Consider the following 9,367-nt stretch of genomic DNA (forward strand, 5'->3'; position numbering starts at 1 on the left):
GCAAAGACTGCAAGGGTAGTAAGATTTGCAAACATGAAAGGATAAGATCTGAATGCAAGGATTGTGGGGGGAGTCATCTAGCTCATAATGTAGGCAGCCGATGCCGCAAAGCCCTGAAGGGAAACAAGGAGCTCAGTTCCAGGGATTATATTGTTTGCGATATGGCTACACTGTAGGCCCATATTGAGGCTCGGTTTATTGAGGGTATGACCTGGGAAAATTATGCTAAAGAGTGGCATATCGATCATAAAGCCCCATCGATTGTCGAAGTTGGAAGGAGGTTACACTATATCAACTCTTGCAGGTAGTGAAAATTGTATGCAAAAATAGGTGGAGCGGCACCCCACCTCTTGGTAAAGCTCGTTCCCTATCACCACTTCTTAACATGTTCTGGAGGCACTTCAACGTTCTCAGGTATAAGCATCAACTCCTCTGACACAAGGCTCCTTTCAGGACCGTCTTTTAAGTAGTACAGAAGACCTGTCACAATTCGATCCAACCTATAGATTTTCTTACTCCAGCAGGCATTGGTTGCGCGTCTCTTTTGATCTCCATGCTCCTCCCCAGGCTGTAACAGATAGAGGTATAAAACATCCCCGGAAAGTGGTTTCTCTTCGGGATAGTCCTCACTTTGTGTGAGCAATACCTTATCCAACTTGATCGCCTTGTTAGGCTTAAGACAGATCATGGCAGTCTTGGTATTGTTTAAACCCTTCACTATAGTGTACAAATGTTTGACCCAAATGGTACTAGTCTCATCGGAAGCTAACTCTTGGGCATCATGGGGATTAAATAGTCTCTCTGCATGGACCTTGTTGTACGATTCCACGAAGACCGTGAGCGTGTGGTGATACTTTGTGGTGGCCGGTCTAATTTCAACCCCGTTACCTTCCAGGAGCTTCCTCACATTCGATTTGAGTTCACTACCATTATCGCTCTGAAAGGTTTTGGGGTAGTGTAAAGGGTCCGCTTTGTAGATATCCTCGATCATGTTGGTGACTTCGCTAGATTTCTTCGTCCGAAGAGGCCTCACTACTTTGTATCTTGACGCCACGTCAATGTTTGTTAAAATATACTTGTAGGTATTCCCATACAACCAATCATGGGGCATACAGAGCAGGTCAAATTGATGCATTTCGTTGAGTGTTGTAATGGTGAAGTGTGGATAATCAATCTTTTTAGGGCCTGTGATATGCCGGAGAAATAAGAGTTGCCTGGATAGCCAATGAGTTACCAGCATTTTGGAGAGACCACTCTCCTTCGTAAGTAATTTGTCGGTTTTCTGTCCGATCCAGAGTTGTTCTGGGGTATAGTAGAGTAATCAAGCTCCTTAAGACTTTTTCCCGTCTTAAGTTGCTTCCCTCTTTCTGTCGCAAACCAGTCGATTTTTTTTCTGTCTATCTCTGATCCATTGGGCCTGGGCCGTATTGAGCTGTTCAACCGCAAGGTGATGCCTTTTCCCCTTGCCGGCTATAATGGCATATCTCGGGTCAATTCAAACATCTTTCCAATGGATATACAGAAGGTGTTACCATGCGCTTTACCAATGGCTTTCTCCTCATCCCTTCCCACATGACCAGTGATGTTTAAATCAAAGGTTGATAACCTGTACACGAATCTTAGAGACGGACTCGGTATGACGTCCAATGCAATGCATTACCATAGGTTCGGAATGGGTGAGAAGGGTGAACTTATAATAAAGAAGGTTGTGACGGGAAAAAGATCCTTACAGGAACTAGTACTTACATTGCAAGATGGTAATTTTCCAACTATAAAAAAGCTCCAGAGTAGGCTAGGTACTACACGCATGAAAGCGATAGGCTTTGATGACTATCAGACACCTAAAAAAGGTAGTAGGACAGAGGCCCAGAATCTTATCCGTGATGTTAATGTCCTTATGAATAGGGATAAGGATGATGAGAGGACCCCTTTGATAAGGTCTGAGGTGATGGAAATTGAGCCGATTGACGGTATTCAAAATTTTGCCCAAGATGTACAGGGTTATATAGATACCTCATTTGCAGGCATTTACGATGATGCCCCTGTGATTGATATGAGATCGTTAAAAGTCAAAACTGAGACCCTTCAGAAGAACATCAAGGAGATGAGGAATGAACTTATAAAATATGATAGCGACATCATGACGAAGGATTGAAAGAAGAACTCAGGAAGCAGAAGGCTGGGGCGAAAAAACCTCAGGAGATTGCCAGGCTGGAGAAGGATATTAGTCAATTGAAGAAGGATAAAAATGTTGCAATTTCCTTCAAGGTTTTTAAGTATCTACGGAATTTTAACTCCGAGTTGATGAAAATCGCCGGGGATGACATGCCTTTGCTTGAAAAGCTTAAAACACTCTTCCGCGAGCAGGGGATAACCGTAGCCAGCATCGTCTTTGCTGTAGGTCTACTAATTTCCACCATTGTCCTTGCCGTTGCAGAAGGAGGGGTGCTGTAGCAGGTGCTGCAGGGGGAACCACACAGGGTGGTGAAAAAGGGTTTGTGCAAAATCAACTTGAGAGGCTAGGGAACTTCCTGAAATATCTAGCAGGTCTATCTAGCGATCCCAGTAATAAGACCACATAAGCCCTGATGCTCTCACTCAGCTTGATCAGACCCTCAGATGTTAGGCCTTGGCTTGTGGGCATAATAAACTTGGCCCAATCACCATCAACTTGGCGCCACCACCTACCATCTGTCAACAACGACATCACCGCCTTGAACTTGTACAGACTATTGGGGTCTGCGCCGTATTTGCCCCATACCTGTGCTTACCCGGATGTGGAATAGGGTTTTTTATACTGTTCGAACCCATCATGAAAGGGAATGGGTACTTCATCCTTGCCAGAATACGACGCATATGATAGTAAACGTGAACTTTAAAAATGCTGTTGATGAGGGGTACCAAACCCGTCATGTGCTTGGTTGTATTGGTGTATGTTCATTTCCTAAAACAAAAGTAGATGAAACAACTGTATATTATTGATATCGATAAACCTACCATATTCGAAGACTACCTGGGACAGGACACCCGTATGCCTCTAAAATCCATCAGCGTCAGACCGGGATGGTTGAACCTATATAGCAACAACGATATCACTATACGTAAAGTAGGACCCGACTAGAGGGTGACTCGAATTGAGATTATGAATGGCTTGTACAAAATCGAGGATATCGCGGCTTTTATCACTATTTGTTTTCAAAATGCATATTGTAGGCTCGGGGTTGGTGACGGGTATACGGTAGTGATCGGTAGGCAATTGCAAGAGCTTTTAAGATTAACCTATGACCCCGCAAAAAATATTACACAAAGGGTGACTACGATACCATATCAAGAACCGACATATACCAAAAATTAAGACTTATTTGTCCACAATTAGATGAAGACGACTGCCTATTGGATAGTAAAAAAATCGAAGGTTCTGGCCCTGCTTTCTACCAAAGAAAACGCCTGGGGAAATATGTTAACCTGGACCTTTGACAGTCCTATATACCTTCCCTTAAATAAGTCCACCCACCGTCTTGAGTTTCTGCTAACGAACGTCTATCATCATGAGAAAATGTGACGTTTTTTGGCATCACAATGTGCATTCTCATAGAAAAATGACTGATATAAGTAAACTTCACCCAAGTTTGCCGCGTGTACCCGCGCAAGGCCCTGATCAGGATGAGGGACAGGTCTTCAGACTCAGGAAAATTGAGGAAATTGAACAATATCTCCGGGATGAAATAAAGGAGCGGAATAGACTTGGAAAAAAATTCAAAATGCATAATACATGGGTACGCTTCTGCAACCATGGTTTGCTTGGCGTAAGTGTGATTACGTCAAGGCTGGGGATAGGAACCATGGCCCCGGGTTTGGGGTTACCTTTGGCTTGTGCCATGGGGGAATTGCGATTGCCGCCAGAATAGGGCAAGCCGGTCTTCGGAACGCTTCAAAACGTCTACGTGTTAAATCAAAAAAACATGAGGGTATAAAGCTGCTTGCGGAGGCGAAATTAAACTCCATCGTTGACCTGATCAGCAAGGCAATGGAAAATGGTGTTATCAGTGACCATGAGATAATGTTGCTCAAGGAATAAATGAGACAGAGATTTAATAGGATCGTGAATGCTATCAACGAACAGGAGAGAGCCCAACTAGTTGTCAAGGGTAGGGAGGAGGGGAAGCACGAAATTTTAAAAAAACTTCAATCTGTGCATTATGCAAGCACTATGTAGAGTCTCCTATGTAGGGTCATATAGACCCCATATAATATCTGACTTTTTAATCCTCGCTTAGTAACAACTCCTATTTAAAGTCTTTATACTGACATTCTGTGATGTGTGTCTTGGGGTAGTAGTTTTTACCTTGTACATATACCGATAAAAAGGCTAGAATAGCGCTGGCTTGGCAGGGCTCATCGTAGGGTACGGCATACCATAGAACTTGGTGGTAATTGTGTCCTTGTAATATTTGAGTTTAGCATTCACATAACGATCTTTTTTTACAGGTTCTGTCGGTAATTGCTCGGATATCAACTCCTTAACCTTTGACCATATTTGACGATACTTTGTAATCCAATCGGGATACTCCTCAAAATCCAGGCGAATTGCTGGTGATGCATTGGCGTTATACTTAGTAACCCCATTCGGGGATCAGATTCTAGGCGTCTTTACCCTCAAGGCCGCCACAAGGTCCTGTGTATGGTACCCTATCATATATTGTTTGTCCTTACCTCCATTGGCGGGCATGGCATCCGATACCGTCAAGTATTCTATATTGATATCATCGATGTTTGTGAATGTAGCAGCGAAATTGTAGAATATATTAGATTTAACAAGCTCGTTCTCAAATTTTAGCATCTTGTTTATTACATATTTCGAACGACATCAGAGAATTGCATGTCATGGTACATGCACAGCCGCCCCCGTTATATGTGATATATTCGTGATAGCAGTACCAGCATAGCATTTTACCACATACCACGAACCTGCGTCCACAGCTACATTTTTTCATATGCATCGAGTACCCTTTCACAGTCGTCACAATCCTCATTCATTTAATAGGATGTTAAGGCGGGCCTCCAAATCCCTAATTCTCCGTTTATTGGACCCCTCCTTCTCCTCTTGTACACATGCTAGGGTTACAAGTGGTAGGGATAGAGCAATGGCAGTAAGGAAGGTCAGGAAAATCATAATTTTCAAGCTATATTGACAGTTGATACACATTTTATTATGTTACACATATTCGGGATACTTTTCAACGGCCCCATTACACATTTCCTGCGTTGTGAACCTATCCGGTACAAGCATTAGCAGCCAGTGATCTTTTTCAACAACTTTATTACACATGTCGCGCGTCTTGAGTCGGTCCGGTACATACTACAGCAGCCATGGCTCCTTTTCAACAGCCTTGTTTCACATGTCTTGGGTCTTGAAACTCATCTTTACTAGTAGTATTTATCTTACAACATTTGCTGTAAGATAATGTTTTCAGCCCAGCCCCCACAATTGTTCAAGGTCTGCCTTTTCAACCTCCGAAAAGCACTAATCGATGACCCTATCTGGATGCCAGGCTACCGGGGCTAGTTTCTCCTTAATTCTAGCCTTTTGGGCTTTTCGCCATTGAAGCTTTCCCTTCCTATTTGATAGCATGCCCCGGGTAACAAACCAATCCGGGACATATTTGAGTAGATTGTGATTATTTTCAACAGCCTTGTTACACATGTCCTTCGTCTTGAGTTGATCCGGCACATATATGAACAACAGCCTTGCCACATATGTCCTGATTTTTGAATTGATCCGGCACATCCCCGAGCATTAGGGGATCCTCCTCAACAGCATTGGGTCGATTTCTGTCTACCTTGTAGTTGATGTTCGTCTGTTGGTCATTGTTGTCGTGGTTGGTCTAGTGGTCGTTGTTGTCGTGGTTGCTCTAGTGGTCGTGGTTGTCGTGGTTGGTCTAATGGTTGTTGTTGTCGTGGTTGGTCTAGTTGGTCGTTGTTGTCGTGGTTGGTCTAGTGGTCGTTGTTGTCGTGGTTGGTCTAGTTGGTCGTTGTTGTCGTGGTTGGTCTAGTGGTCGTGGTTGTCGTGGTTGGTCTAGTGGTCGTGGTTGTCGTGGTTGGTCTAGTGGTCGTTTTTATCGTGGTTGGTCTAGTGGTTGTTGTAGTTTCTGTTCCTCTGGTGGTCGCTGTAGTTGTAGGTTGATAGTTTGTATCGGCGAAAGTAACACTGAGAAATTACTCTTGCTATTGATTTCACATATCAACTCATCTTGTTTAAAGAAAATAAAAGTTGCCTGGCAGTTGTACTTGTTTGTCACTGTACTTAAAGTGTTAAAAACAAATGCACTTTCTTTAAGTAAAAGTAATCTCTTATAATAATACGGAGACCGTGTCTGTCCGTAACAGGCAAAGTGAATGTATCCATTTTCCTTTGATGTTGCCGAAAAATGCATGTCTAATATGTTAAGTTTTCTGACGTTACGGCGCGACGTCATTAACACTACGTTAACGTCAATATCCTATATTTAGTTAATGAAGCCGTTACAGTGCACCTAAAACTTTGAGGCTAAATAACTGGGAAACAAGGTGGTGACGTCAATGATTTTTCACCGTGTGAGTAACTAGAAACCACCTGGGACCATTTTGGGTAAGTTTCCTAAACCTTGATCCCCGAATCCATTTTGGAATGGGCGGGTTGATGACGTCATTACAAAACCTTCAATCCCCAATATCTCTGCAACCGTTTGTCAAAAGATCATGATCCTATACATTTTCTTGAGAAGCGTTTCAAGATTTATGCAATGAAGGCAGCAGGCATAGAAATTTCTAAAAAAAAGTTTTTGGAGGTTTGACTGCCCATTGTTGACGTCAGTAAAATTTTGAAACTCTTATATCTCATTAACCACTTATCAAAAGCACGTGATTATATACATTTTCTTGATCATCGCTTTAACCTCTGCACAGTACAGGCAACGAATAAACTAAATTTCGCCAAAAATTTTTGTATTGGGCTGCTGACGTCAACAAAAAATCTAAAACAACCTATTTTTCCATTGTCCTTCTGCCTAAGTGGATTTCTCCACGGGCCTTATCGACTAGTAGCATATATAAAACAAAATGCGTATGAAAGCTTATTTTTTGAAAAATTTCTGTCTCCTTTGTTATGTGGATTCGTGAAAAGAAGTCATTTTTTATCGCATAGGTAACTAGGGAAAACCTGAGATCACATTTGGTAAGTTTTCCAAACCTAGGTCACCGAATCTGTTTTTTTAATGAACGGACGTCGTCAAAAAACCTTTAACCGCCAAAATTTCTGTAGCAGTTTGTGAAAAGTACGTGATCCTATACATACGTCGTCTATCATATTGTTTTTTTATAATTCATGCAACCGAAAAACAATTTGTGTTAACTTCAATGATAAATAGTTTTTATCAAAGAAACGATCAGATGAGATCAAAATACTATAAACAATGATGGAGGCTAATATTACCTCTTTCTTTGTATTATCGCACCCACGTATAGTAAGGAGTCAATTTACTTTAACGCTGTCTTGGGCAAGTACAGTACATAAAGTACAAGGTATTAAACTTTCAGATGTGTTAGTTCCATTTGAGTCACGCAAGCAACTTCTAACTACGATCAAGTTTATGCTGCTCTAAGTTTTATATCAAAGGTACTTTTCCATATCTGCTCCTTTTGTATTGATTGTGATTTTTGATTTTAGAACAGCTCTGGTATTTACTTAATGTTTAGAATGAGTGGGAGGAGACAATTTCTTATTTAAACCACCCTTAACTAAAATAAATAAAGTTTTTCTTTTGTGGTCAATGTCTTGTAACTTATGATAGGTTGGTATTAGTACAATAATAACCGATTACCCCAGGCTGTACCGCAAAATATCGCCCGAGGTCTAAGTGCCGACCGACATTGCGAGGTGGGTGCAATGACTGAGGGCGATATTTTCGGTACAGCACGGGGTAATCGGTTATTATTGTATTTGTTAACCGTCTAAGTTAGATAAAAATTTAAAAAAGGAGTTTTAGTTTAGTGTTCTTACAATATAATTCACTAGCACTACTTTTGTTAGCACTCGAGGTCAAAATTTGAAACAATCCCGTCTAAAAGCAAAAATTTTGAATTCGAAAGTCCGTAAGTAATAAAACTTTGTAAACAAAACATGACGATCTTCGACACGTACAGACTAATGCGTAAAGTTGAATGCAGAGCTAAAATTTAGTTACAACGAATATTGAAGTAATTTTTTTAACTAGCTAGGTAGCCAAGAATAACATGGGCTTCAAGGGTCTTTATATTGACTTGGTAACCACAAGGCTAAAGGAACGAATCTAAAAATGAGAGGAGACGTATTTGTTATGGTTTCGTCGCCCTGTATTAATATTTTTGATAAAACTGGATATCAGCATCGTTTTTTATGGACAATGTAGCTAGTTAACTAGCCATGTTGAAGAAGCATCCACACGGAAAGTTGCTGAATCTGGTTATTGTAACTGTTAAACTTGACATTGTTGTTGTGTTTTCCTATGAAAATGTTTTTACCGATAAATGAATTGTAGGAGTTAGATATATAATCATTTCCAATGCTTCTTAAAACTTGTTTTTCGTGTTTGTTTACATTATAAGCTACCATTTTTCTTGACGACGGGCAATACGGCAAAATATCGGCCCGTCGTCAAGAGCAAGAAGCCAATCAGACTGCCTAAAAACCCGTATTGCCCGCTTGAAAAATCCAGACGGTTAACAATACAGTGTTTAAAGTGACCAGTACAGTATTTTTATTTTGTTGCTGAAATGGTTCTCTGATTTTAGAGTTGAAAATATTGCATCAATGTAAGATGAAATAGACAGATCAAAATGTTTTCTTAACAGGGACACACCAAGGAAGTACAATTAACCTGACATTTCCACAATTAGAATAAGGAGGTTCTCCATAGTAAAAATTAGCTTAATGACAGGATCGTCTGCATCAGTTATGTATACAAATCATATCCTGTCCTACATGCTATTAAGGATCCATTATATTGAAAAGAAGTAAGTAAGAATTTCCACAAGTATGGAATAAAAAACTTATAGTGTGGACATACGTGATACAGGATCAGACGAACACATTCTTATGCTTACTAAATTTTAACAGATTTGACATGTAATTGATGTGCGTTAATTTGCGTGCAGCAAAACTTTCTCATTATTTTGGAAATTGAGTCATAGTATCGCCTTGGAGAGAAAATTTAAAATGATCTAATTTTGTTTCATAAGTCCAATGCTTAATATAACAATCTTTTAAATAATGGAATATAAACTTTGGCCAACTTTGAAGTCATGTCACCGCATGAGAACAGGATTAACATTTTAAAAGTTTGTGAATTTG

The sequence above is a fragment of the Hydractinia symbiolongicarpus genome, chromosome 6, assembly GCF_029227915.1.
Source record: "Hydractinia symbiolongicarpus strain clone_291-10 chromosome 6, HSymV2.1, whole genome shotgun sequence".
Classification (NCBI taxonomy): domain Eukaryota; kingdom Metazoa; phylum Cnidaria; class Hydrozoa; order Anthoathecata; family Hydractiniidae; genus Hydractinia; species Hydractinia symbiolongicarpus.